Raw genomic sequence first — 21,074 nt, 5'->3', positions numbered from 1 at the left:
AAGTCAGTGAGAACAACTCAACAGTAACAGTCGTACCCAAGTTAACCTTCACACAGTGAGGTTCCAGGTACCCAGTGATAACGGCCCGTGAGACCCAACAACAACCAGTCATGTGTTAATCCGTCTACGATAGGAAAGACTGGGACCACACCTCACTCGTATAACACCATCTGTGAGGGAATTACTACACCACGTCAGGTCCCTCATAACACCATCTGTGAGGGAATTACTACACCACGTCAGGCCCCTCATAACACCATATGTGAGGGAATTACTACACCACATGTCCCTCATAACACCATATGTGAGGGAATTACTACACCACATGTCCCTCATAACACCATATGTGAGGGAGTTACTACACCACGTGAGGCCCCTCATAACACCATCTGTGAGGGAATTAATACACCACATGTCCCTCATAACACCATTTGTGAGGGAGTTACTACACCACTTGAGGCCCCTCATAACACCATCTGTGAGGGAATTACTACACCACGTGGTCTCTCATAACACCATCTGTGAGGGAATTACTACACCACGTGGTCTCTCATAACACCATCTGTGAGGGAACTACTACACCACGTGAGGTCCCTCCTAACACCATCTGGGAGAGAGTTACTACACTACATGTTTGCTGTTCAACACCTACATTAATCTGTATGTTCACTGTATGTTCCTTTACCTTTCTCTAATGAAGGCTTTTGTTAAACCACCAATGTATGTAGTAAGTCATTTATGTCCAATGTATATTTTCAGCCTTCGGGCTGCAGAACTTTTTTAATAAACCGTTAATTATTATTATTATTACACACACATACTACAGGAGAATGACAAGACTAATCCCGGGCATTAGGAACCTTGAGTATAGAGACAGGTTAAAGCATCTTAACTTGCACTCCCTCGAGAGACGTAGAGTGAGGGGCGTCCTGATAGAGGTGTATAAATGGAAGGCAGGGCTAAACAAAGGGGACATTACAAAGGTACTCAAACTATCCAACCAGGAGCGAACTCGTAACAATGGTTTTAAATTAGACAAATTTAGATTTAGGCGTGAAATAGGTAAACACTGGTTTGGAAACAGAGTAGTGGATGAATGGAACAAGTTACCAACTATCATCATTAACTCGAATACGCTGAATAGCTTCAAACATAGGTTAGATGCTTATATGAGCAATAGGGGTTGGGTGTAAACGGGACTGCCCAGTATGGGCCAATAGGCCCGCTGCAGTTTCCTCCGTTCTTATGTACTAATGTACTACTTTGCTGTCACTCGGAATCGAGTATGACGATCATCCAGCTATGATACAATGATATGAATTATTAAAGATGTCACTTTCGTTGTTGAGCTCTGAGCTGACTCGAGAGGTCGATATGGGCCAGCAGTGTCATCCACAGGTGTTGCAGGTTAGAATGCCTACACCTAGTGCGGGAGGAGCGGCGATAGCACCTTCCAGAGCTGGCGCTTGTCTGCCTCGGTATGCAGTCGGGCTAACTCGAAAGTATTGACACCTTCTTGTGTGGTGCTCCTCCAAGCGTTGCGGCGTGGAGTAATCGTCTCCAAGGTGAGGAGGTCGATTTGGCACCTTTTCAGGTTTGTCTTAAGACTATCCTTATCCCACTTCACACAAACACATTGCCATACTCATATAAGTTAATGGTAAGTTTATATGAATGCAGAGGCTTCTCCAGTAAGTTATGGTTAAACTGTTTAGACCTGTAAGTGCCATCTTGGTAACTAACTGGCTTTCTCTGTCTGTGTTTAACTCTTCTATTCCCTCCCACTGTCTCCCTTCACTAAGTCCCGCGCAAAACATACTACCATGCCTGCTAAATTAGCTTTTTATCAAACAACATCGAAACAATTCACCTAACCCAATCTAACGAGACCTGTGTTATGTTATAGTCTGGGTTAGGTTCGTGGTGTAAGGCATCGTAAAGTTTCCTCTCAAAAATATGGGTATCGGTTATGAGTTGGTGTCAATTTTCTCCCCCATCTGGTAGAGTATCGAGTGACGTTGGCCATCAGTGTTGCCAAATCAGGCGGTATAGAGGTGTTAGTATGTTTATTATTTAATTTATACACTCAAGGTGGCTGTAAACTCGATAGAAAATAATTATGCGGTCAAGTACGATGGTTTGACCCCTTGAGTACGATGACAACCCCTCTCAAGTACGATGATTTAACCCCTTGAGTACGATGACAACCCCTCTCAAGTACGATGATTTAACCCCTTGAGTACGATGACAACCCCTCTCAAGTACGATGATTTAACCCCTTCAAGCACGATGATTTAACCTCTTGAGTAAGATGACTTGATGACCTAAAGCTAAGGGGTTATATCATCGTACTCAAGGAGTTAAAGTGTTCCTCTTCACGATACTACTACCCATTGACTCTTACTACCCCAGTGATAACTAAGGATCTATCTACGATTCTACGTTGATATAAATGTATACTAAAAATAAAGGATATTTCCACTGTACCTGTATATCTGTTCGTTTTACTGATTGTTCGCACCTAAATAGTGATTAACGAGTGAGTCAAAGGGGGATGGGGTGGGTGATGAAACAAACAGAAACCTGAATGAGAACTATAAACATTATTTTTGGCTGTGTTGGTCATCCCTCATTCCGCCTTTCCTGACCGACTGACACGAAATTTTTCCCCGTGAGACGATTTTTCAGATACCGTACGTCTCATTGTAAACGCTGCCGGACGTACGATCAAACCATATACATGCAGTTTTGATGACTTATTCCCTCTTGTTTATATTATTTATATTATTTAGTTACATAAACCTACTTTCTTTTAATACCCAAAGTCAACAATAGAATCAATAAATGGAATAATATCCCATAAAAATGAGTTGGAAGAAATGATGGCGTCTCAATAACTGGTTATGACGAAAAATAAGAAACGGCATAATGGACCATGAGAGAATGACAGTAAGAAAGACAGTGGTGATAAAGACAGAATAAGAAGGAAATCAATGACCACTGCAGTTGGCGCTGACTCACGGGTTTTTTTATAACGGTTCTTTACGGTTCATTGTGTAGCCAAAGTGGTGTGTCCTTCACCATGCTGGGCCTCGCCATAGTGTCACGTAATAATGTATTGAGGTAAATTTGTCACGACTTTTGCGATTTACAAATATGAAGATGAAAATGGCCAATACTAATCACGTGACTTCCTTGATTTAATGAGTAAAATTCATGGTAATTATATATCACACACACTACACAGGCTATACAGTATTGTGAGAATTGTATTATGGTAAATTTGTCATTCATTGGTATAGCGTACCACCACAAGGTATACAATTCCATCGTTCTAGTGCCTTAGTTTGCGTTACCTTGTCGCGGTGTGGGGGCTCGAACAAACCACTTTCAAATACCTGAGATGAGTGTAAAGTTTCCATCTTGCAACCTAAGACGAGGCGGTTGAAAGTGGATCGTTGCTAAACACGCATATTATCCACAGATGAAAGGCTGGTTCTTTACCAGCTTGAGGTAAGAGCGACCTCTACACCCAACAGTTCATTTCTAACTTTTTCTCCTCCTTTTAATTTATCTTCTGATGAGGTAAGGTTCAGGGCAGTCATTCTCGTTAACTTCGTCTCTTGCCCATGAACAACCACTGACAGACATAATAACGATTCTCGGGCGTTCCTGTTGGATCTTGGAAAGGATGGAAGGCATGCTGGGGCTCAAGGCACAGCCAGACATGAGGGATGGATAAGTCACAACATATAGTCGTGGGGGGAAAGGTTGGAAAAGAAGTTTAATGAGTTAAACGGAGGGGGACGACACCCCTTGTTTTACATATTACAGAGTTTGTTGGCTAACTAAGCTAACCTAGGAGTTAGGATGAGGTTGCACAATGGCTACTTTGGTAGACAATGACTAGTTTGATTTTACAATTACATGTTTATTAAAATCTTATACTGTATTACGTTATGGACTCACTAGATTGTGACTTGATAAATGTGAACTTATATCACCTAAGTTTTAATCTAAGGTGGATCACTGTGGCGGACACAGATGGGTCGCGGGTTGGGTTGTTGTAGTGCGGGCAGACTCCGGGGTGGGGTCGCCTTCCGTCGGTGTCTTCCCCGCGTAGGTGGTCTGGGCTGTGAGGGTCGTCCAGGAGCTTGTCCCAAACCTTCTTCCCTAGGCGATGGAACCTGAAGTTGAGGGCCTCTGTTTTATTTCTCAGGTGGATGGTTTCCACTGTCTCCTGGTAGGGTGGCGCTTGGCCACTGGCTGACCTCAAACATTTGTTTTGGAAGCTCTGTAGTTGTTGTAGTCTAGTCTTCCCGAGTGTGACGAGTGGTATATGTGGGTACTCCAACACAGGCCTCACCAGCGCCTTGTACAGGTGGACTTGTATCTTCTCAGGCAAATGTTTAAAATGTTTTAATTTGGCGGCGGCGACTTTGGCTTTCTTTAGTCTGTCCTTCACGTGGGAAATGATGCCGTCCGAGAGATGGTCAGGCCGAGCAACCTGCCTTGTTTAGAGTACTCAATCTCTTCGTCGTCGATCATCATCACCTAAAGGTCCAACCGCATTGCCTCCCGTGCTTGCAGGCAATGTGCCACTGTGAGCTAGCAAGCACTGACCGAGCAAAACAAACCCCTGGACATTAAACACGACGGAAAGATTGGAACATGGGATCTGAGGGAAATGAACAGACTATAGTGGGACATTCTGAGAGTACGTGAAGTAAGATGGACAGGTTCAAATAGCATTAGCGGTGAAGATTCTTACTTCATATATTCAGGTGGTGAGAGAGGTGTTGGTATTCTTGTACACCAGAAGTTAAGTAACAGTGTAAAGGGAAGATTGGGCAGGGTCAGATAGAGTTTTGTTAGTCAAGTCTAATGCTAAACCCATGACTTGTTATTAATATAGGTTTATGCACCTAAAAATGCTAGTGAGGATGAAGTCTTAGAAAAAAATAGATAAAGCAAAAGACACCGTGAAGTTTAAATTAAAGCAAAAGTTGGGAAAGAGAAAGAACCACTACAAGTAGGACCACAGGGGTTGGCTAATAGAAATGAGAGGAGAAATATTAAATGACTTTTATAAGAAAAATAATGTAAACAATATAGTCAGGAATCAATTAAATTAAATTTTAATTCAGGAAAGATTCATAAATTCAATAACCCGAACCAAGACTTATCCAGGGGCAGATAGTGCGCCAAACCACGTCCCAGCAATGAGTTTAGTGAAGCTAAAACTTAGGAAATTAAAGCGAAAAACTTTGGACAAAATCAAATGTGACATAGGTAAGCTGAAAACAAGGGCAGGAACAGAATGTGAAATTGAACCCGAATATATATTTTTTGGATTGCTAGAAGGTGACTTTGATGAACAAGGACCAGGGCGACAATTTAATAATTACAAAAAAGTAATGTTAGAGACTGAGGGAAAACACAGGACATAGGAGGAACGAGGCTAAAGGTAACTGGATCACAAAGTAAATTTTAAAGAAATTTGATAGACGAAGAAAGATGATTGGGAGAGGTGAGGCTTACAAAAATTTAGCAAAGAAAAACAAACTGCAGACAGGCCAAGCTTGCGATATAGAATGAAAATGCAAGGAGACAGATGATGACAGAAGACATAACTGAAGGGAAATGTACAGAAAGATTAAACAAATGAACCCCCCTGAGCCTCCTCCCCCAAAATGAAATAAATGGGGTGGGACTATTAAAAGCAAAGACAATAAGATACTATTTGAGGCAGAAGTAAAAAAAGAGATGGGCAGAGTATGTAGAAGAACTATACAGTGATAAGGAAATAAAGATGAAACTACCAATTCTGGAAACAAGTCGAGGCAGCTGTGAACAAAATGAAAAATGATAAATCTTGTGGGGTTGGTCAGTTTCCAGCAGAATTTATAAAACAAATGGGCAAGAATGGGATAAAATGTTTGACTAAAATATGTAATTCTATATACGTCAAAGGAGACCTTCCCAGTGATTAAAAAAAAATCAGTATTTGTATTATTACCTAAAAATCCAGGAGCTTCAGAGTGCATCCAGTTTATAACAATAAGCTTAATTAATCATGTCTGGAGTTTTATTAAACGTAATTTTATAAAAATAAATGTTTAGAATCGAAAGTAAGTTATCTGAAAATCTAAACGTACAATATTTAGAAAGGGAATAGAGAAGCTATATTTGGTTTGAGAAATTTGAGTGACGGCTTTAGACGTCCGAAGAAATTTGTTTATTTGCTTTGTTGATTTTGTAAAAGTTTTTTGATAAGGTAGAACACAATAAACTTAAAGTTGTCTTGGAAAAAAATAGGCATTAATGAAGGAGATATTAGAATTAAGAAAATAAAAAAAGAAAAGAAAAGAAAATCTTTGCTGGCAACAAGACGCTACAGTGTTAGTAAATACTGTAATGAACTTTCTAATTGGTTCACAATTAGATGTGGCGTTTTAGGCGACTGCTAAGAATATGCTACACTGAATGGGAAACAAAAATGTAGTACAATGATTAGCAAAAACTTCAAGATAAATACTTGAAATGTAAAAAAAAAAAAAAGACAAATTATATACCTTGGTCATATAATTGGGGATGAGGTAATAAAGACATCACTATTAATGGACAGTGTTGAGGGTAGGATGGCCAGGGGAAGACAACGACTAGGATGGATAAATGAAATAAAAAATTGAGTCTTCAGAGAGAAACAAAACCTTAGAGGGTTGGTCAAAAAAGCCCTAAAAACGTTTAGAGTGAAGGACTGTGGTCGCCAACCCTCAGATATATGGAAGGTACTCCGATTAGTATAGTGTAAACTGTAAATACTTCTTGACACTTACAGACAGGCTATTAAAAAAAAGTGCAAAAATAATATTATTGTTGTCTTCATGAATGAGTTTGCCGAACCTTTGGAGTAAATAACCAATAAAAAAAAAATAAAAGGAACCCAAATTGTTTTTCACACTACAAACATCTTCATCAAGGTTTAAAAAAAAAATGGAAAAGATTATCTCCAGTGACATTTTCTCCCGACTGGTGCTAAGTTAACTTGGCAATTTAGGACAGAAACTTTTATAACCCGTTCAGTGCTCTCGACAATTTAGGGTTTATTCTGACTACCACCAGAACCACCAAACGATTTTAGTCAGCTTAAGGAAAACCCTCCAGCTCTGAGATGGATCGAGTGTGATTATTTTAATGATGTGTTTGGAAGTTAGTTTTTGCAGTTTAGTTTAATCGGTTATAAGAAATATTCATCATAAAATACTTTGTGAATTTGAAACCCTCGATTCCTACCCTGCTCCACCCTGTTACCTAGCCTCCTAACCTGCTCCACCCTGTTACCTAGCCTCCTACTCTGCTCCACCCTGTTACCTAGCCTCCTACCCTGCTCCACCCTGTTACCTAGCCTCCTAACCTGCTCCACCCTGTTACCTAGCCTCCTACTCTGCTCCACCCTGTTACCTAGCCTCCTACCCTGCTCCACCCTGTTACCTAGCCTCCTACTCTGCTCCACCCTGTTACCTAGCCTCCTACCCTGCTCCACCCTGTTACCTAGCCTCCTACCACCTTTACCTAGCCTCCTACTCTGCTCACCCCTGTTACCTAGCATCCTAACCTGCTCCACCCTGTTACCTAGCCTCCTAACCTGCTCCACCCTGTTGCCTCCCACTTGCCTACCTCCTGCCTGTTACCTAGCCTCCTAACCTGCTCCACCCTGTTACCTAGCCTCCTACTCTGCTCCACCCTGTTACCTAGCCTCCCAACTCTGTTCCACCCTGTTACCTAGCCTCCCCACCTCTGCTCCCACTGTTAGCCTAGCTCCCCTGCTCCACCCTGTTACCTAGCCTTCCTACCCCCTGCTCCACCCTGTTACCTAACCTTCCTACCCTGCCCCACCCTGTTACCTAACCTTCTACCTGCTCCACCCTGCCCCTACCCTGCCCCACCCTGTTACCCTCCATTCTGTTACCTAGCCTCTACCCTGCCCCACCCTGTTACCTCACCCTTTGCCCCCTCCCTGCACCTCGTCCCCCACCCTGCCACCTAACCTCCTGTTACCTCCTACTGCCTCCCACAACCACCTACTCCCTTACCCCCACCTAACCACCTACCTCCCTGCCACCTAACACCCCACCTGCACCCCATCCTGCCACCTAACCACCTACCTGTTCACCTGTCACCTGCCACCTACCCCTGCCTCACACCTAACCACCTACTACTACTACCACCCAACCTCCACTCCTGCCCCATCCTGCCACCTAACCACCTACCCCTGTCCCACCCTGTCACCTAACCACCCACCCCTGCCTCACCCTGCCACCTAACCACCACCACTACCCCACATTACCACCTAACCCTGTACCACCATTCCACCTAACCTCCTTCCCTGCCTACCCTCCCTAACCTCCTTCCCTGCCACCCCACACCTACCCCTGCTGCACCCTGCCACCTAATCCCCTACCCTCCCTCACCTGCCACCCAACCAACTGGCCCCTCCCACCCTCAGACCCAACCTACCCCTGCCACCTAACCTTCTCCCCTACTAACCTGTCTCCCTGCCACCAGCCTCACCCTGTCACCCCACCCCCCCTGCCACCTAACCTCCTACCGCCACCCAACCACCTACCACCCACTCCCACCAATACTACCCCTGCCTCTTCCACCCAACCACCTACCCCTCCCCACCTACCCTCCTACCCCTGCCCTACCCTCCCTAGCCCCTTCCTGCCCCACCCCTGTCACCCTAGCCTCCCCCCTGCCCCACCCCTGCCACCCCCTCCTACCCCACCACCCACCCCACACCACCACCAACCACCCCCTTATCACCTAACCTCCACACCTGCCCGCTCCACCTCCTCCCCTGCCACCCACCCACCCCTGCCCACCCTGCCACCTAAACACCTCCCCTGCCTGCACCCTGCCACCCATCCCCCTACCCTGCCCCACCTTACCACCTCACCCTTACCCCCCCACCCTGCCACCTAACCTCCCCTGCCCCACCCTGCCTCCTAATCCCCACCCCTCCCTCACCCCTGCCACCTAAACACCTACCCCTGCCCCACCCTGCCACCTCACCTCCCACCCCTGCTCCACCCTGCCACCCAAACACCCACCCCTGCCTCCCCCCCACCTAACCTCCTACCCCTGCCCACCCACCACCTCACCTCTTACCCTCCACCCACCCCTGCCACCTCCCAAACCCTGCCCTACCCCTACCCCCACCCACCCCTGCCCCTACACCTACCCCTGCCACCTGCCACCTAACTGCCCACCTGCCACCAAACACTCCCTCCTCACCCTGCCACCTGCTCCACCCTGCCACCCACCTACCCCTGCCTCACCCCCAACCTACCCACCCCTGCCCTACCACCCTGCCACCCTAAACACCTACCCCCTGCCCCACCCTGCCACCTAACCTCTACCCCTGCCCCTGCCACCTAAACACCTACCCCTACCCACCTCACCTCACCCTACCCTTCCCTACCCCACCTCCACACCTCCCCCTCTCACCCTGCCACCTAAACACCTACCCCTGCCCACCTGCCTACCTCCTGCCCCACCCTGCCTAAACACCTACCCCAGCCCCACCTGCCACCTAACCTCCACCCCTGCCCCACCCCTGCCACACCTGCCTGCCACCTCACCTACCCACCCACCCTGCCCACCTGCCCACCTCCACCTACCCCTGCCCCACCCCTGCCACCTAACCCTGCCACTCCTCCCCTACCTCCCCACCCCTGCCACCTAACCTCCTCCCCTGCTCACCCTGCCAACGCTCCACCCCTACCCCTGCCCCACCCTGCCACCTAACCTCCTACCCCTGCCCCACCCTGCCACCTAACCTCCTACCCCTGCCCCACCCTGCCACCTAACCTAGTGTCATTATTGCATTTCGTGTGTTATCAATCATCTCCTTCGAGCAAACCGGAAGTATCCCGGTTGTTGTTATTGTGGGTCAGGGGGACAAGACTGGTGCGATGGTTCTTTGGTCAATATCTGTACCACTTTATCTAGATTTTATTCATTATAATTTTTTTTCCAGGATTTTGGTGATAAAATTAGAGGTCGATTTTATTAACTAGAATAATTTAATGGGATTTTTTTAACAGGTTGGTTATAATGCACGAAACGTAAATATAATTAGACAACACGAAAAAAAAACCCCAATAACTCAATGAACAAATTAACTAAACCTAACCTATCCATACTTATATTAGCCAATTTAATTAATCTAAGCTAAGTAAGCCAACCCAACTAAGCAAATATAACTATACCTAACCTAACCAAACTAGTCTAACCTAACTAATCCCTTTTAACTAAACCAACCCAACTTAACCTAATCAACTAACCAATTCAAAGCAACGTAACCATACCTAACCAATCAACCTTCACCTAATCTGTACCGAAGTTTGACCTAATATTGCCTAGGTTATTAATAAAGAAGGTCAGTTTTGGTTGGCTCGCCGCACTGCCCGACCCTCCATTGTTGATGTCTGGATGTTGTTTGACTAAGAACATTATTTTTACTAGTCAAAGTTCTTTTTTTCCTTCTCATCCCCAAGGACTTGTCTGGTGTGCAATTTAACGAATATATCTTGTTGGTTGATGTTAAGTAGAATGAAGAATAAAATGGCCAGGAAGAAATATATTTCTTCAGTCAGATAAAATTTTAAGATATTTCCCTCCGATAACTTTTTTGTACTAATATTACTATATTTTTTGTCATTTATAAATTGCATATTCATCATAAATTCTTGGTTCCTGATTTCCCAGGAGCGCTGCCTCCAGAGCTCTAATGGTGGTGGTGGTGACCTTGCCTCTAGAGCTCTACTGGTGGTGGTGGTGACCCTTGCCTCTAGAGCTCTACTGGTGGTGGTGGTGACCCTTGCCCTGAGCTCTACTGGTGGTGGTGACCCTTGCCCCAGAGCTCTACTGGTGGTGGTGGTGACCTTGCCCAGAGCCCACTGGTGGTGGTGGTGACCCTGGCCTCCAGAGCTCTACTGGTGGTGGTGGTGACCCTGCCTCGAGCTCTACTGGTGGTGATGGTGACCTGCCCCAGAGCCTACTCTGGTGGTGGTGGTGACCCTTGCCTCCAGAGCTCTAGTGGTGGTGGTGACCCTTGCCTCTAGAGCCCCTACTGGTGGTGGTGGTGACCCTGCCTCTAGAGCTCTACTGGTGGTGGTGGTGACCCTGCCCCTAGAGCTCTACTGGTGGTGGTGACCTGCCCCCAGAGCTCTACCGGTGGTGGTGGTGACCCTTGCCTCTAGAGCCTCACTGGTGGTGGTGACCCTGGCCTAGAGCCTCACTGGTGGTGGTGACCCTCTCTCAGAGCTCTCAGGTGGTGGTGGTGACCCTGCCCCAGAGCTCCACTGGTGGTGGTGGTGACCCTCCCCAGAGCTCTGAGTGGTGGTACCCTTGCCTCCCAGAGCTCTCCACTGGTGGTGGTGACCTTGCCTCCAGAGCTCCAGTGGTGGTGGTGACCCTTGCCTCCAGAGCTCTACTGGTGGTGGTGGTGACCTCACTCCCAGAGCTCACTGGTGGTGGTGGTGACCCTTGCCTCTCAGAGCCTCCACTGGTGGTGGTGGCACCCTTGCCTCCAGAGCTCACTGGTGGTGGTGACCCTTGCTCCAGAGCCTAGTGGTGGTGGTGACCTTGCCCCCAGAGCCTCTATGGTATGGTGACCCTTGCCTCTAGAGCTCTACTGGGTGGTGGTGACCCCTGCCCCCAGAGCTCTACTGGTGGTGGTGACCCTTGCCTCTAGAGCTCACTGGTGGTGGTGGTGACCTTGCCCCAGAGCTCTCACTGGTGGTGATGACCCTGCCTCTAGAGCTCTACTGGTGGTGGTGGTGACCCTTGCCTCTAGAGCTCTACTGTGGTGATGGTGACCCTGCCTCTGAGCTCACTGGTGGTGGTGGACCCTGGAGCTCCAGGTGGTGGTGACCCTTGCCTCTAGAGCCTCTACTGGTGGTGGTGACCTTGCCCCAGAGCTCACTGGTGGTGGTGGTGACCCTGCCTCTAGAGCTCTACTGGTGGTGGTGGTGACCTTGCCTCCAGAGCTCACTGGTGGTGGTGGTGACCCTTGCCTCCAGAGCTCTAGGGTGGTGGTGACCTTGCCCCTAGAGGCTCTACTGGTGGTGGTGGTACCTCTGCCTCCAGAGCTCTACTGGTGGTGGTGGTGACCCTTGCCTCTAGAGCTCTACTGGTGGTGGTGACCCTTCTCTCTAGAGCTCTACTGGTGGTGGTGACCCTGCCCCAGAGCCTACCAGTGGTGGTGGTGACCCTTGCCTCTAGAGCTCACTGGTGGTGGTGACCCTGCCTCTAGAGCTCTACTGGTGGTGGTGGTGACCTTGCCTCAGAGCTCTAGTGGTGGTGGTGACCCTTGCCTCCAGAGCCTCTACTGGTGGTGGTGGTGACCCTTGCCTCTAGAGCTCTAGTGGTGGTGGTGACCCTTGCCTCTAGAGCTCTACTGGTGGTGGTGGTGACCCTGCCCCCTAGAGCTCTACTGGTGGTGGTGGTGACCTTGCTTGAGCTCTACTGATGGTGGTGGGACCCTGCTTCTAGAGCTCTAGTGGTGGTGGTGACTTGCCTCCAGAGCCTCACTGGTGGTGGGACCCTTGCCCCAGAGCTCTACTGGTGGTGGTGGTGACCCTTGCTCTCAGAGCTCTACTGGTGGTGGTGGTGACCCTTACCCCTAGAGCTCTACTGGTGGTGGTGACCTGCCCCAGAGCTCTACTGGGGTGGTGGTGACCCTTGCCCCAGAGCTCTACTGGTGGTGGTGACCCTTGCCTCTAGAGCTCTACTTGTGGTGGTGGTGACCCTTGCCTCTAGAGCTCTCACTGGTGACCTTGGCTCCAGAGCCTACTGGTGGTGGTGACCTTGCCTCCTAGACCTCACTGGTGGTGGTGACCCTTGCCCCCAGAGCCCTACTGGTGTGGTGGACCTTGGCCCCCAGAGCCTCCACTTGTGGTGGTGGTGACCCTTGCCTCTAGAGCCTCACTGGTGGTGGTGGTCTTGCCTCTAGAGCCTCTTGGTGGTGGTGACCCTTGCCTCCAGAGCTCACTGTGGTGGTGGTGACCCTGCCTCCAGAGCCCTACTGGTGGTGGTGACCCTTGCCTCTAGAGCCTCCCAATGCAGGACCCTTGCCCCAGAGCCCCACTGGTGGTGGTGGCCCTGCCCCAGAGCCTCTACGGTGGTGGTGACCCTGGCCCCAGGAGCTCCCCACTGGTGGTGGTGACCCTTGCCTCTAGAGCTCTACTGGTGGTGGTGACCCTTGCCTCTAGAGCTCTACTGGTGGTGGGGACCCTTGCCTCCAGAGCTCTAATGGTGGTGGTGACCCTGCCTCTAGAGCCTCTACTGGTGGTGGTGGACCTTGCCTCCAGAGCTCTACTGGTGGTGGTGGTGGTGACCCTTCCTCTAGAGCTCTACTGGTGGTGGTGGTGACCAGCCTCAGAGCTCTACTGGATGGTGGTGGTGACCCCTTGTCTAGAGCTCTACTGGTGGTGGTGGTGGTGACCGCTGCCTCCAGAGCTCTACTGGTAGTGGTGGTGACCCTTGCCCCTAGAGCCCACTGAGTGGTGGTGATGACCCTGCCTCAGAGCTCTACTGGTGGTGGTGGTGACCCTTGCCTCTAGAGCTCTACTGGTGGTGGTGACCTCTTCTCAGAGCTCTCACTGGTGGTGGTGGTGACCCTTGCCTCTAGAGCTCTACTGGTGGTGGTGACCCTGCTCCAGAGCTCTACTGGTGGTGGTGGTGACCCTTGCCCCCAGAGCTCTACTGGTGGTGGTGACTGCCTCAGAGCTCTACTGGGTGGACCCTTGCCTCTAGAGCTCTACTGGTGGTGGTGGTGACCTGCCTCCAGAGCTCTACTGGTGGTGGTGACCTTGCCTCTAGGAGCTCTACTGGTGGACCCTGCCCCTAGAACCCCTACTGGTGGTGGTGGTGGACCCCCTCTCTAGAGCTCTACTGGTGGTGGTGGTGACCCTTGCTCTAGAGCTTCACTGATGGTGGTGGTGACCCTTGCCCTCAGAGCTCTACTGGTGGTGGTGGTGGTGACCCTTGCCTCCAGAGCTCTACTGGTAGTGGTGGTGATGACCTTGCCTCTAGAGCTCTACTGGTGGTGGTGATGACCCTTGCCTCTAGAGCTCTACTGGTGGTGGTGGTGACCTTTGCCTCAGAGCTCTACTGGTGGTGGTGACCCTTGCCTCCAGAGCTCTACTGGTGGTGGTGGTGACCCTTGCCTCTAGAGCCTCTACTGGTGGTGTGGTGACCCCTGCCTCTAGAGCTCTACTGGTGGTGGATGACCCTTGCCTTAGAGCCTACTGGTGGTGGTGGTGACCCTTGCCTCTAGAGGCTCTACTGGTGGTGGTGGTGGTGAACCCTGCCTCCAGAACCTACTGGTAGTGGTGGTGATGACCTTGCCCTAGAGCTCTACTGGTGGTGGTGATGACCCTTGCCTCCAGAGCTCTAATGGTGGTGGTGGTGACCTTGCCTCTAGAGCTCTACTGGTGGTGGTGGTGACCCTTGCCTCTAGAGCTCTACTAGTGGTGGTGGTGACCCTTGCCTCTAGAGCTCTACTGGTGGTGGTGACCCTTGCCTCTAGAGCTCTACTGGTGGTGGTGGTGACCCTTGCCTCTAGAGCTCTACTGGTGGTGGTGGTGACCCTTGCCTCTAGAGCTCTGCTGGTGGTGGGTGGTGACCCTTGCCTCTAGAGGCTCTACTGGTGGTGGTGGTGACCCTTGCCTCCTAGGCTCTACTGGTGGTGGTGGTGACCCGCCTCCTAGAGGCTCTGGTGAGGCCAATTAGTGACCCTTACCTCTAGGCTCTACTGGTGGTGAGTGGTGACCTTGCCTCCTCAAACTCTACTGGTGGTGGTGGTGACCTTGCCTCTGAGGCTACTGGTGAGTAGTGGTGACCCTTGCCTCTAGAGCTCTACTGGTGAGTGTGTGACCTTGCCTCCTAGAGCTCTACCAGTGGTGGTGGTGACCCTTGCCTCTAGAGGCTCCTACTGGTGGTGAGTGACCCTTACCTCTAGAGCTCTACTGGTGGTGGTGGTGACCCTTGCCTCTAGAGCTCTACTGGTGGTGGTGGTGACCCTTGCCTCTAGAGCTCTACTGGTGGTGGTGGTGACCCTTGCCTCTAGCCTCTACCAGTGGTGGTGGTGACCCTTGCCTCTAGAGCTCTACTGGTGGTGGTGGTGACCCTTGCCTCTAGAGCTCTACTGGTGGTGGTGGTGACCTTGCCTCTAGAGCTCTACTGGTGGTGGTGGTGACCCTTGCCTCTAAAGCCCTACTACAGTACATCTTAAGTCCCAGATGGTATAACACTCACAACCACAAGTTATTCCGGGTAATATTTACAACATTTCTCTATAATTCTCCTTCTTGTATCATCACAACCTTTCCCTGTCCAGAAACTCAACAACTACTAAAGTTATAATAATACAAAAACGATTGCCATAAAATAATTGTAAATATAATGTATCTATTGTATCATTAAATAGTGAATGTACTGTATAATTAATTAGCGAAAGTACTGTATAATTAACACCTTTGATTACCATAATGGAATGTATGGACCTCAAATAATGATGTTTATATTTATCTTATTAATGACGTCTTTGTTCTTAAACTTTGAAAGATAATATAACGTGTAATATAATCTATACCCTTATATACTTGATGATATATAACAAGTGGAGAAAAAGACGGGTATAGGGTGGAGGATATATAGAGTATATATAGTTTTATAATGAGGAAAATATATATTAAGTCAGGACAAAAATAAAAGTGAAATATTGTGAGAATTCTTTTGTATACTTTTCTCTATAACTTGACCACTTGTGACAGCGAAAAGGGAGAGGGTGATAAAAAGATAATAGGGAGGATATGAAGAAAGGTAAAGCTAATAAGAGACGAGGAAGTATTGATGAATGGGTAACTATGGAGAAATAACTGGATAACGAGAAAAGGAAATAGAGAGATAATGATAATATGGTAAAAGTAGTAAAGGAAATATACTGATGATTGAGAAGATGATAGGAAGTTAGACGGTGATAATAAAATAAGGGAAAACGGAAAAACTGATGATGGGAAACAGAAAAACTGATGATGGGAAACGGAAAAACTGATGATGGGAAAGGCATAGAAGGGAAAGAGAGAGCAAAAAGCATTAATACAGTAAACAATATGTAAAAAAAGTTTGTCTGCGAGAAGTGAAGAGTTGGATTGTCTTGTTTCATCATGGTGGTGTAGAGGTTGGTCTAGTGTGTGTGTGTGTGTGTGTGTGTGTGTGTGTGTGTGTACGTTTAATCCCCGTACTCTTCCTCAACAGGCTCACCCAATAGGCTACGATACCAACACCGCCTCGAAATTCAGTCAAGACGACGTAAAAAGATCGTTCATTCACCCCAGTCAAGAGATAACTTTTTTTTTAATTTACCTGCAAAGACAATAAGATCCTGTTTGAGGCAGATTACATAGAGGAACTTATAATAAGGATAAAGGTGAGGAACGAAAAGGAAATAAAGATCGAACTACCAATTCTGGAAACAAGTTGAGGCAGCAGAATTTATAAAACAAATGGGCAAGAAATAAGATGTTTGAGATCTTACCCAGTGATTAAAAACAAAAATCAGAATTTGTATTATTACCTAAAAATCAGGGAGCTTTCGAGTGCGTCCAGTTTAGAACAATAAGCTTAATAAGTCATGCCTGCAAAGTTTTATTAAACATAATTTTAAGTAGAATAAAGTTTAGAATAGAAAGTGAGTTATCTGAAGAGCCAAATGGATCTAGAAAGTTTGAGTGAAAAGGCTTTAGAGGTCTAGAGAAATTTGTACATCTGTCTTCTTGATATCAAAAAAACTTTAAATAAAATAAAGCACAATAAACGTATAGAGATCTTGGACAAAATAGGCATTAATGAAGGATATATTAGAATTTTAAAGAATCTTTCCTGACAACAGGAGGCTGCAGTGTTAGTAAATAATGAACTAACTAATTGGTTCGTAGTTAAGGCAAGGCTGTGTTCTATCTCCAACTTTGTATTATATATATTCAGAATTCTTAATGAGAGAAGTTATAAGTGACGATGAAGACTAAAAGTTAATGGTAAAGTAATATCAAATAAACGCTATGTAGATGATACTTCTCTTATTATGGATAGTGAAGAGGCGTTATAAAAACTGGTTAACAGATTAGTGGAAAAAGGTGAGGAATATGGGTTAAGAGTTAATGCTGTGAAGACGAAAGTAATGGTTGTTTACAAATTGGAGATAAAACCTAAAATAAAGATTATGGTTGGCAACAGGGAACTTAACAAGTGGAAAATGTTGTGTATCTGGGAAGTAACATTAACTGTGATGGTGGATGTATGGAAGACATTATAACAAGAATAGATCAGGCAAAAACAGCATTTAATAATCTAAAAGACACAGTGGAAAGAGACACTAACTTTAATTTGAGAAAAAGGCTGCTGAAAGGCTTTATATGGTAGGGACTGATGTACAGGTCAGAAGCGTGGACACTTTCAGGCCTTTTAAATGTGTTGTTATAAGCGAATGCTAAGAATAAACACTAATATTAGCAAAACTTCAAGATAAATATTTGAAATGTACAAAAAAAAAAAATACGAGATACTTTGGTCATATAATTAAGGATGAGGAAATAATAAGAGCAATATTAAGGGGCAAAGTTGAGGGTAGGAGGGTCAGGGGAAGGGCAGAGACTGAGAAGGATGAGTGATATTAAAAACTGGGTCCCCTGAGAGATACAAAGCCTTGGAGGATTGGTAAAAACAGCCTGAGAATGTTTAGAGTGGAGGACTGTGGTCACTAACCATTAAAAATGAGGACGGTACTCTGATCACGTCATAATACAAGTTGAACAAGCTTATAGTCACAGTTATATATTATGAATATTAATAAACCAAGACAAACATACTGACGCCCGCAGTTTTAATCGACCTCTTCGCTGTGTTTACCACAAGACTTTAAAAGAAATTGAGTCACGAAGGAAGCTTCAACATAGTGCTTGGCGGTGTGGCGGTAAAATTAACTAATCCCAATATTATAAGTTAATTTTACCTCTACACCTCCCTGTCAATCACTGTAGTACGGTGTCCTCCGTGAGTCATTTTTTTAAGTCTGGTTGTAAACACGACGACTACCGTCAACGGAAGAGGGTGATTAAAACTCCGGGCGAAGACCGTAGAGACAGACGGTAATTCACATTTTAATGCTATTACTGTCCTTCAACATCTAAGGTCTCTGAGCGCACAGCAAGACTAGGAATTACACGAGTCCACCAATAATTAAAGACTATGAAATATAACTGTTATCAAGAGTGACCAATCACATCCTGTGTGCCAAACAACATACAGCACTGTATAATATGACAGCGACTCACTGTCCTTTAACTGTAGAGCGACAACCTACCACCTAACCTATCCTTATCTAAGTTAGGTTACCTATCATTACCACATAAGGTATTAGGACTTGGCAAAAAAAAATGGTGTCTTGTCCATTACAATTATTCTGGTGATAAAATTTTATTTCGTGGTAAAATGCCTCAAGAAATCTGTAATGTGATTTTGCTAGGCGGGAGTTTGTCTAAACCTCCTCGGTCAGCGTCATCGTGGAGGCAACTCGGGTTAATGAGTGAGAACCACATCGGAAATACGCGGTTTTAATACTTTTGTGTTATCCTCAGTAACTGTTTATTATACGTATGAATGTACGAATTTTGACCCAATAAAATAAAACAAAACAAAATCGGCTTTCTGTTAATGTTAATACGAATCGACGAGGTCACCATGAAACTTATCTGAAGATATTGAACCTATGAGGGGGGGGGGGAGGAGGAAGATTATGGAAACGGTAAAAGAATCTACCCTTAGATATACGGCTGCGAGATGTTAGTGAGGACCAGACAGGAGAGTAGTGTGAGGAAAACAAGAGAAATGATCGTGGACAGGAAAGGCAGGAAAAAACTAAAATAGAAATACATGATGGAGAAACACAAGTAGTGGGAATAACAAGAGATGAAGTACTGAGGTGGAGGAGCCGACCGGACCACCGCTCTCTCAACCAACGTGGGATTAATAAGTAACGACCTATTTTTACTCCCCAAGTGAAACAGGCGCCATGCACCCCGGGGCCACCACTCAAAAGTTACCCAGCTGGCAAAAACGAAGTGGAATACCGACTTGTTTTGGAGAGTATATCTTCATGTTACCAATCTCCATATTTGTGAATGTTGAAGAAAAAATATTTGTCTTCAAGAACCGTTTCAGATTTCCAAGTATAAATACAGGGCAAGTTAGGGGCTTTGCTGAGACTTGGAGCTGTAATGACCGAGTGCTCACACCCGCAAGATACAGTATAAATAATTTCTGGCCTAAGATGATATTTAAACCTTGAAAAAAACATTTGACAGTGGCCAAAGTGATTGTTTCAGTCCGCAGACCTGTCAGGATTAGAGTTAGTGGTGTGTCAGTCACAAGCTGTTCCCACCTTAAATAAATGTTTACGACCTGCCACCTTAAAAGCCACAACAAACAAACGTTTCTAACTTGACATACACATATTACACTACGATAAATATATAAATGAATTTGGTTGAGAACTTGCGGGAGAAACAAATGATTTTCTCTAGCTGAAGTCACAATGTCTGCATCAACTGGGAACAATCACAATTTTAAATTTCCCCAAAAGTCTGAAGAAATGTATAATTATGGATACAAAGAACAAAATCCTCAAGCACTAATGACAATAAGGGACCAGGAGGATATAGAGAATATTTGGGTGGGAACTGCCATGAGTCATAGATACATTACACACAGTCAACATCTCACTCTTCCTCCCCCCCCTGGCACATATTCACACAACCTACAACAAACACAAAACAACCTTCACTCATCACTGTCAACAACCTTCAGCATAAAAACATATCGCTTTTGGTCGGTGGGAAAATACAACTTCAACACCAACATGACCTGACGTCCTCACCGCACCTGACCTCCTTACTGGTTCACCCTGCCGCCCCCGCCACCAGTGGTATATGTGGCCAGTCGTGGTTCATCCATTTATAGCAACAGTAAACACTCATTAGAGAGCCAAGGTGATGGTGAGGCAACAGGCAGTGATGGCTAGTGTTGCAAGACCAGCAGTAACACACTCCACACCACACTCTACTACGTTATTGATCATACAGGCGTTACTTACTAGAGAAATCAATACCAGGCGACTGTCTTTAGCCTCTAACATGACTGTTTATATTCATTAAGTCATTAACTGGTGTATTAATGTTAAAAAAACGGGCAACAGATGGGGAGAATGTGAGAGGAACATTGCAGCACAGGGATTGTCACACTTACCCGTCTACAGTCAGAGCAGCTGTTACTACACTCCGTCACACCGTCAAGACCAGGCTTCACTCACGTAATCTTAGCTTTAACTGAGCATCTATCGTAGCTCAATGGTATGGAACGTCCTGAGAAACTACCTTCTTGGCCCTAGTGCTGACTGGCAGGGCAAGTACACTGGAATATTGTAAATAACGGAGGAAGATGACTACAGTCCAGCGTCTCCCTCCGGCGACCGTGTTGCGATTGCCACTGTGCGCGGTTGTCAACTAGTATTTATTGTAGTTGGTGGAAAATTCAATATAAAAGCTAACAATGTGTATGGAAACTAAATATTCAATCCAATTAATAATATGGACGATACTATACAAGATAAAATAATGTAAACCCGTTTCTTGTACGTTCTTATCTAGTGGTCTGGAAGTATGAGTTTACAGCGTCATTTATGCCTTATTATTCTATATAAAATTCACTACACTACCATCTTAACTATCAACTAAATCATATTCACCATATATTGACCAAATTAAAAGCAGAAACTCTAATTTCCTTGAGATATTTGATATACGCAAACATAGACTCCAGGTCCGTGAGAGTTAGGGTGTGGGCGGCTTGCGGTGCATTGTGGGAGCTCATTGATCGGAAAGTCAGCTGAGCGGTGTCGCCTGCAGAACGTGGCTCTCTGTTTACTGTCTCAGGGGAAAACCGTC

At 46.3% G+C, this 21,074-nt stretch overlaps 1 protein-coding gene across 2 annotated transcripts in view; it reads right to left on the bottom strand.

Moving 5' to 3' along the window:
• The window catches only part of LOC121853105 (vacuolar protein sorting-associated protein 13C-like), a gene marked incomplete at its 3' end in the record, with an annotated part of 65,016 nt that extends 44,413 nt beyond the window's left edge, over positions 1-20,603 (bottom strand). For both annotated transcript variants that reach the window (XM_042347042.1, XM_042347044.1), the window contains 1 exon segment: positions 20,377-20,603.
• Positions 20,604-21,074: the final 471 nt, after the last annotated feature.

This window comes from Homarus americanus, unplaced genomic scaffold, assembly GCF_018991925.1.
Source record: "Homarus americanus isolate GMGI-L3 unplaced genomic scaffold, GMGI_Hamer_2.0 scaffold31983, whole genome shotgun sequence".
Taxonomy (NCBI): Eukaryota; Metazoa; Arthropoda; class Malacostraca; order Decapoda; family Nephropidae; genus Homarus; species Homarus americanus.
The sequence above is the reverse complement of the archived record's forward strand: the minus strand, read 5'-3'. Positions and strand labels throughout refer to the sequence as shown.